This window comes from Arachis ipaensis, chromosome B07 (assembly GCF_000816755.2).
Source record: "Arachis ipaensis cultivar K30076 chromosome B07, Araip1.1, whole genome shotgun sequence".
NCBI classification, from domain to species: domain Eukaryota; kingdom Viridiplantae; phylum Streptophyta; class Magnoliopsida; order Fabales; family Fabaceae; genus Arachis; species Arachis ipaensis.
This window is the reverse complement of record NC_029791.2, coordinates 481,936-490,792: the sequence shown is the minus strand read 5'-3', so window position 1 is coordinate 490,792 and position 8,857 is coordinate 481,936.

Below are 8,857 nucleotides of genomic sequence, written 5' to 3'. Positions count from 1 at the left end.
CTGGAAAATGGTAAACTCCCTAGTGATGAAAAGATGGCGAAGGCACTGAGAAGGGAAGCGGCTAAGTATACAATAATACAAGGCCATCTGTTTAAGAAAAGGCTCAACCAACCTTTATTGTAGTGCCTACGCCCCGACCAAACGGACTACGTGTTAAGCGAAGTCCACGAGGGGTGTTGCGGCCACCACATCGGAGGGAAAGCCTTGGCTCGAAAACTCGTCAGGGCCGGTTACTACTGGCCCTCAATGATGGCAGATTCCAAAGAGTTCGTGAAGAGATGCAGAAGATGCCAGGAGAATGCCAACTTTCATAAAGCACCGGCGGCTGAACTGAGCCTACTGATGGCCTCTCGACCATTCTCTCAATGGGGAGTTGACCTGTTAGGGCTTTTCTCGGTCAGACCTGGGCAGGTCAAGTACCTCATTGTCGCCATTGACTACTATACCAAGTGGGTGGAAGCCGAGCCATTGGCCTGCATATTCTCGGAAAATTGCCGAAAGTTCATGTGGAGACAAGTAATAGCCAGGTTTGGAATCCCAGAGGTCATCATCTTGGACAACGGGACACAGTTTGCTGACAAAAAATTCGGAGAATTTCTTGTCGGCTTAGGCATAAAGCAGAAGTTCTCGTCCGTTGAGCACCCCCAGGCCAAGTCGAGGCAGCCAACAAGGTCATCTTACAAGGCCTCAAAAAGCGACTTGACTAGAAGAAGGGAGCCTGGATAGACGAGCTAGCATCGGTCCTCTGGTCCTATCACACAATGCAGCAGTCATCTACTGGGGAGACGTCCTTCCGGCTCACTTACAGGGTGGACGCAATAATACTAGTAGAGATTGGGGAACCGAGTCCACGACTACTCTTGGGAGGAGTCAACGAAGCCGTGGAGAAGGACTTGGTAGATGAAACTAGGAAAATGGCCCACTTATCAGAGACTACGTTGAAACAAAGGATGGCCTTGCGTTACAATGCCAGAGTATTAAAAAGAGAGTTTGAGCCAAACAACCTAGTCTTGCGACGCAATGACGTGGGTCTCCCGACACCTGGGGAAAGAAAGTTGGCGGGAAATTGGGAAGGCTCATACATGATAAAGGAAGTGGTCGGCACCGGGGCCTATAAGCTGGAACGACTGGATGGCAAGGAGGTTCCCAGAACATGGAACGCGAGAAAACTAAGAAGGTTCTACTCCTAAAGGCCGAAGTACACCCGAGGGCAGGCGATGTGCCGTTTTAGTAAGCCCCGTTTCGTTTCATGTTGCATTACCTCCCATTAGTTGTTTCATTTCATGTTTATTTGCATTTCATCATGATATAATCGTGTTTAGGCTACGCTAGTTATCTCCTTTTTTCATTTCATATTTCAATATTATTCAAATTATTCAAATTACTTTACCAAGTAAAGGTAACCAATTCCATAACGACACGGCATCCTGGGATTGATCACCCCGGGAACCACTGAAGTTGTAAGCGCTACAACAAATGGCTGTTAAATAAGGCCAAGTTCCAAGCACTCAAACAAAAAAGCCACAATCTGGCTTTGTTAATTACCAACGAAACGATAAACAAGTGCAAGCAAATAGTTAATTACCAATAAAATGGTAAGCAAACACAGCCAGCAAATCCTTAAAATGGTAAACAAGCAATTTGTTATCTACCGACAAAACGGTAAAACAAGTTCGCTAAAACTACTCAAGTGTTCAAAGATCTACACAAATTACAAAAATCCAAACAAAATACAACAAGTGAGGTTACATCACTTATTCGGGATATTGACGATCTTGCCATCCTTAATGGTTTTAAAAATGCTGACAGCCGAGTTATCAAAATCGTGAGCTAACAGCTTCACTTGAGCCTTGATCGCTTCCTCGGTCACCAGGATGGCATTCTTACCTTGCTTCACGGTCTCTTTATACTTTTTCTTTAGCTCAACAGCCTCAGTCTTGGCAGCGATCACCGACGAGAGGGCCTCATCACGCTCTTTTTCGAGTTTCTTCACCTGACCTTGAGCAGCATTAAGTTGGCTTTCCAGAGTAAGCTCTCGCTCAGTGAGCCACACAACCATCTCGTCGGAGGTCTTAACCTTCTCTTCGGAAGCAGCCAACTGAGCCTGCAGTGATTTCACCTCAAGTTTGTACTTCTCATTGACGCTGACACATGATTGAAGCTTGTTTTCCATATTCCGAGCTCCCGCCAAGACGGGCTCCGCCTTCCTCGCTATAGTAGCTGCCCAGAGCAAGGTGCGGTACACCCACTTAGCTTGAGAGGCAAGATCCCCGCCAAGGAAGAAGTCCTCTGTGCCAGGTAGGAGATGGAAATCAATGAAGCTACTTGCATCAAAGTTCTTCTCCATCACTGTGAGGACCCTCTCAGGGCTGGAGGATGGTTTCCTCTTCCTCGGATTCTCGACGACGATAACCTCAGGTCCTCCACCCTCCGTCTCAACCTCTAGTCGGGGACTCAGACCAGAGCTGGTCCCAGCCACCTCTCCTTGTGTAGGCTGAGATTGGGCGTCAGCCTCGACAACAGAAGGGGGAGGCACCTCGTTAGTACGGGTGGCAGAGTCATCATCGCTACCCCCAAACAGAAATGTGTTGAATAAAGCATCAAGTTTAACCTGCTCGCCAGCCATTGATACTGAAACAACGCACCAAAGCTTGTTAGTCGGTAAAATGGTTAATAAAATAAAAAACAAAACAAAACAACAACATGAGCAAACAACCAAACGACCACATACTTATATAACTCCTAGCCACATATTGATCACCCATGAGGAGTGATAAACCACTATTTTATGATTTATCTTGTGCTCAATTGAGTGTTTTTATCAATTCTTCACCCACTTATTCATAAGATTTGCATGGTTTTATAATTCCTTCCTTATTCTATGATATATGTGAAAACATGTTTCCTATGCCTTAAAAAATTTTATTTTAATTATTCTTTATTACCATTTGATGCCGTGATCTGTGTGTTAAGTAATTTCAGGTTTCATAGGGTAGGAATGGCTTAGAAGACAGAAAGAAAACACGCAAAAATAGAAGGAACGCACAAAATGGAGTTTTGAAGAAAATGGCAGCGACGCGCACGCATGGAATTGACCCATTGAAACACAGAGAAAAAGTTAGGGAATATAATTAATTTTTTGCCACCTCATTCCTATTATATTTAACTAGTAGTGTATCCTGTCACGCATAAATAGTATATTTCTTTCATAGGCACCACTTAAATAAAGATCCTAAAAACAACTTTATCTAAAGACGCCTACGTGGCAAAACCTAAGCCATACATTCTAAAGTCACACTTTTAACTACATAACACTTAAAACCATAGCATAAAAAGTGTCACCTAATGGAAAAAAGTAAATTAGAAGATTTAAGAGAAGAAATAATTAATTTATCAAAATTAATAGATCAAAAACTAATGATTCTAAGTTCTAACTAATGTTAATTGTAATGACACCGAATTCTTAAAATCAATCCAAAATGATTTTTCTCAAAATCTTTATTTTACTATAAGTTTTATTGAAGGACTTCAAAAACCTGAAAAAACTTATACTTCACATGGAATTTCTAAAAAATGCTACCATGGAAATGATTTCCCACATCTCTATCACACTTTTAACCCACAATTAAATTCTATAGTAGATATGCTTGAAGAAATTTTAGTATTCATAAAATTTCAAAGAAATAAGGAAAAAGAGAATCCCAAAGAAGAAAACATTCAAAATATAGTCAACATAACGAAACTAAAAGTAAAACCACCATTGAAATTATGAATATCGAAGAAAAATTAGAAGAAGTTACAATGCTTTTTAAACAATTAAAAATGGCTCAAGAAAATAACATTATGGAACAAGAATTTCAAATAGAAGAAGAATTAGTAAATTCTGAAAATATAGAAAATGAAAAACATATCCTAGACTATTCAAGTGATGAAGAACCAGCAATTCCAATATAAGTGAAAAATGAAGCCGGAACATCTAAGGATAATCAATCTCAATTTAAATGGGAAACAGGTTTTGAAAATTATGCTTTTAAAAAGGGATTTATAAATAAAAATTTAAAATATACAAAAATACCATCAAAGTACGTTCCTAAAATTCAGGAAACGGAAGAAGAAAGAATGCTCGATTTAGACTGTAAAAAGAATGAAAAAGAAATTTTCGAGAACTGGTTGAACTCCTTCTTATTAGAAGCCTTTATTAATCCAAAACTTAGTGAATTATCTGGAGGAGATATCTGGAATTATATAGGGTTTCATACTAAAGGAACTGTAAGAGATTTTATGACATCAATAGAAAACCAAATAATAGATGAATTAGCAACAAAAATAATAGTTTATGATAAAATATTATAGATCATAGACAAGAAGTCTATAATAAAGAATATCAAGAAGCAAAAAATCATTTAGCTAATATTCAAATACATGATTTATGTAACGTGAAATCTTATATATGTGAATATAGAATACATTATTATAAACTAAAAGAAGAAGATAAAAACCATTATCTTAATATGTATATAACAAAACTTCTATACCCTGCTAATGAATTTATAATGGGAAGATTTATAAGAGAAATAAATAGAGGAACAATTGAAAATAATTTTGGCGGAGCAACCTCTGCAATAAGAGAGGAAATAAAAGAACGTTGTAAGCAAGAAGGAACTCAAAAAAGATTTGAAAACATAATTAGAATTTGCTGTCAGGATCATGAAGAAATACCTCAAAAATATGGTCTTAATAAAAATTTTCAAAGAAAAAGAAAATATCAATTTAGAAAAAAAATACTATCCAAATTGGAGAAAAAAGAGGTATTTTAGAAAAAGAAATAGCAATAAAAACAAAAAATAAAAAAATAACTATTGCCCAAAAAAAAAATTGTAAATGTTGGTATTGCCAGGAAGAAGGATACTATGCAAATGAATGTCCAAAAAAGAAGGATAAAAAAGATCTTACCAAACAATTAGAAATTGCTAAGTCTTGTTTCATGGAACCATTAGAAGAATCAGATGATAATTTAGACTATATTTTTGAATATGTCTCAGAAACAGACTCAGAGACTGAGTAATAATGCCACTTTTATTACTATAAAAATAACAAAAAAGTTTATAAATGCTTTCATAGATTCTGGAGCAACACAATGCTTTGCTAGTACAAATATAAAACTTGATTGGAAAAAATTAAAGAAACCATTAAGAGTTAGAATAGCTGACAAATCAATACATAAAATTGACCAAAAAGCAGAAATAGTTGAAATATTTATTCAAAATTATAGATTCATTGTTCCATCCATATATATGTTAGATTCTGGGATGGATTTTATCATAGGAAATAACTTCTTAAAGCTATATCATCCATTCATTCAAGAATTAACATATATAGTTTTAAAAGCTCCACACGATTCTTCAATAAATCAAAAATCAAAACGTATAAAGATACCAACTACTACCATAGATAAGATTTTAAAATTTAAAATATTTTCTATATTAGAAACATGTTATTTAAATATATATTTTCAGATAAATATCCCAAAAAATAATCTTGAAATAAAAGTAGAAGAACTTTTGGATGAAATTTGCGCTGAAAATCCTTTAGATATTAAAAATACAAATAAAGAATTAGTAAGCATTAAATTAAAAGATCCTACAAAAGAAATAAATGTTCCAAATAAAATTCCTTATTCCGCAAGAGATAGAGAAAAGTTCTCATTAGAATATAAAGATCTTTTAGAAAAAGGAATTATAAGATTAAGCAAAAGTCCTCGTGCGACTCCAGCCTTTTATGTCGAAAACAATAATGAAATTAAAAGGGGAAAACGAAGAATGGTAATTAATTATAAGAAAATGAATGAAGCAACTGTTGGTGATGCTCATAAACTTCCAAGAAAAGATTCTATTTTAGAAAAAATCAAAGGAGCAACTTGGTTTTCATCTCTTGATGCAAAATCAGGATATTGGCAACTTCGTTTAGACGAAGAAACAAAGAAATTAACTGCTTTTACTTGCCCAACAAAAGAATCAACAAGTGTATTGCTCTATGAATGGAATGTTTTACCATTCGGATTAAAACAAGTCCCAGGTATCTATCAAAGATTTATGGAAGAAAATATAAAAGAGTTGAATGAATTTATCTTAGTTTACATTGATGATATATTAATTTTTACAAAACAGAATAAAGAAGATCATCATCAAAAATTACTAATAGTTTTAGAAAGATGTAAAGAAAAAAGATTAGTTCTTAGCAAAAAGAAAGCAAAAATAGCAAGACAAGAAATAGAGTTTCTTGGGTTAATTTTATCCACTCAAGGAAAGCTAAAACTTCAACCAAATATTTTAGAGAAGGTAAATTTATTTCCTAATAAAATAGAAGATAGAAAATAATTACAAAGATTTTTAGGATATATAAATTATATTTCTGATCAAGGATTTTTAAAGAATATAACAGAATACACTAAAAACTTATTTCCAAAAATAAGTACTAAAAAAGAATAGAAATGGGAAGAAAAAGATAGTATGCAAATTCAAAGAGTCAAAGAATTATGTGAAAAGCTTCCGGAACTTTATATTCCAGAAGAAAATGACTACTTAATAGTAGAAACAGATGCTTCAGACATAACCTGGTCAGGATGTCTAAAAGCTAAGAAAGCTATAAAAAGTTGGGAACAAGAAAAAGAATCACTAGATTCTAAATATTCTCCAAAGGAATTACTTTGCAGGTATATTTCAGGGATTTTTACACCAACAGAGCATAGATATACTACTCATGAAAAGAAAACTCTAGCAGCAATTAAATCTCTTAAGAAATAGAAAATTGATTTACTACCCAAAGAATTTACATTAAGGACAGATTCTAGTTACCTAACAGGTTTCATTCGATACAATTTAAAAGTTGATTATAATCATGGGCGACTGGCAAGATGGCAATTATTTTTGTTACAATATCCAATAAAAATTGAATATATTAAGGGTAACAAAAATGTTATTGCAGATACATTAACAAGAGAATGGAGTTCGTTTACAACGCATTAAATCAAGAAATACAAAAATATCAGCAAGAACTTGAAGAATGCAAGCATTGTCAGCAAATAAGGACACAGATCCAATCCCTCAAGAAGGCCATTAAAACAATAAAATCAACACAACAAGCAAAACCATCAGAGTTCAGCCAGCTAAGCATGGTGGACAAATCAGGTGAAGAAAAAATTTCAGAAAATAAAACAATTGCTGAAATTATTAAAAAATCCACACAAGATAAAAAATATTATGTAATTTATAATGGCCCCATGAAAGGAGTATATGATGCCTGGGAAAAAGCAGCACCATTCACACATCAATCAAAGATAATTCACAAAGGAGGATTTTTAACACTGGCAGAGGCAAAGGAATCCTTCAGGGAATATGAAGCTCTTCATCCAGAACAAACCCTAAAAAGAGCAGATAAAGCTCCAATTCAAACCCAGAGAACATGAATAATAAGAAGCATTCCTACAAGGGCTGAAATCAAGGAAAAGAAAAGGGTCTGTAGATCAAATCTCAGAGAAACCCTTAATATAGTCCTGAATTGGACTGAAGAAAAAAGGGCAAGTTTGGGATACTATCCTATTGCCAAAGAACAGCTAACAAAGCTGGTTATTTTTCCAGAAGCTTCCCCATCTAACACTTATCAATTTTTTCAGTATGGATTAATTGATACAATTTTAATTTTTAATGATTTAAAAATTATTAGTGAGTTTCCTGCAGGATTTGTTGATGCAGTAAAGAGATTTAAAAATATGATTGACAATGTAAATCCAAGGGATATATCCCTAAAATTTACAAATAGTCAACCTATTTTTAATGAAGAAGAAGAATGCTTAGTTCCAGCACACCAAGTAGTATTTATGTCTGTCTTCCCACGAAACTTTCAACCAATTGATCAAATTCAATATTTACCAATCTACAGTCATGAAGGAATACTAGCCAGCACATTAGCAAGGGTCTTTGAAAGAACTCAAAAAATAACAAGGGAATCTCACACAAGAATTAATTATAAAAGCAGAAATACTCTGCTTGTGTCCAGTAAAAGAAATGAAATTGAAGAAAGAGAGATGAGACTCTTGGTAGAATTTGAATCTGCATTCTACAATTTATTCGGGCTCTTAGAAAAGCTCCCTGAAGGGATAAAAAGGAATCTCTGCTATTTGATAAAAGACAGAGAAGACCACAAGTGCCAGCTATGTGTCTCAGAAATATCTGAAGAAAGCAATAATGAAATGAAATCCACCCACATGATAAAAGAAGAGGACAGCACATCCACCCACATGATAAAAGAAGAGGACAGTACATCCACCCATATGATAAAAGAAGAGGACAGTGCATCTGAAGCATCCCTCAACATTATTGTATAATGACGTAAGCGCTTAGGTCATAGAGCACCAACAATGTAGCTGGTGCAAAAACAATGACATAAGCAATGACGTCATAAGAAGGGTAAGGATGGGAATTGTCCATCAAACCCAACCATTATAAATAGAGTGCTTAGGCAAATGTAAAAGCATCAGAAAACAGAAAGCAGAAGGCTAAGAGTACTCATATGCTAGGAGAGCAAGGAGGAAGCTGCCAAGGCGATTCTGTAGTCTGACAAAAGAATTTTCTTAGGAAAAAATAATTTTAAACTCCCCTCTGGAGTTAATATTTACAATCTCTCCTCTGGAGATAAAAACACCTTATATAAAATATACTAAATAAAGGAAGTTTTTCTCCAGAAAAGGTACGTCTTTGTTCTAATCTCTTAGTTATGAATTATTTAGAAAGCTTAGAATTAACGGAAGAATCTGATTATTATAGATTAACTGCTTTATTAGATAATGAAAAACAGGCTA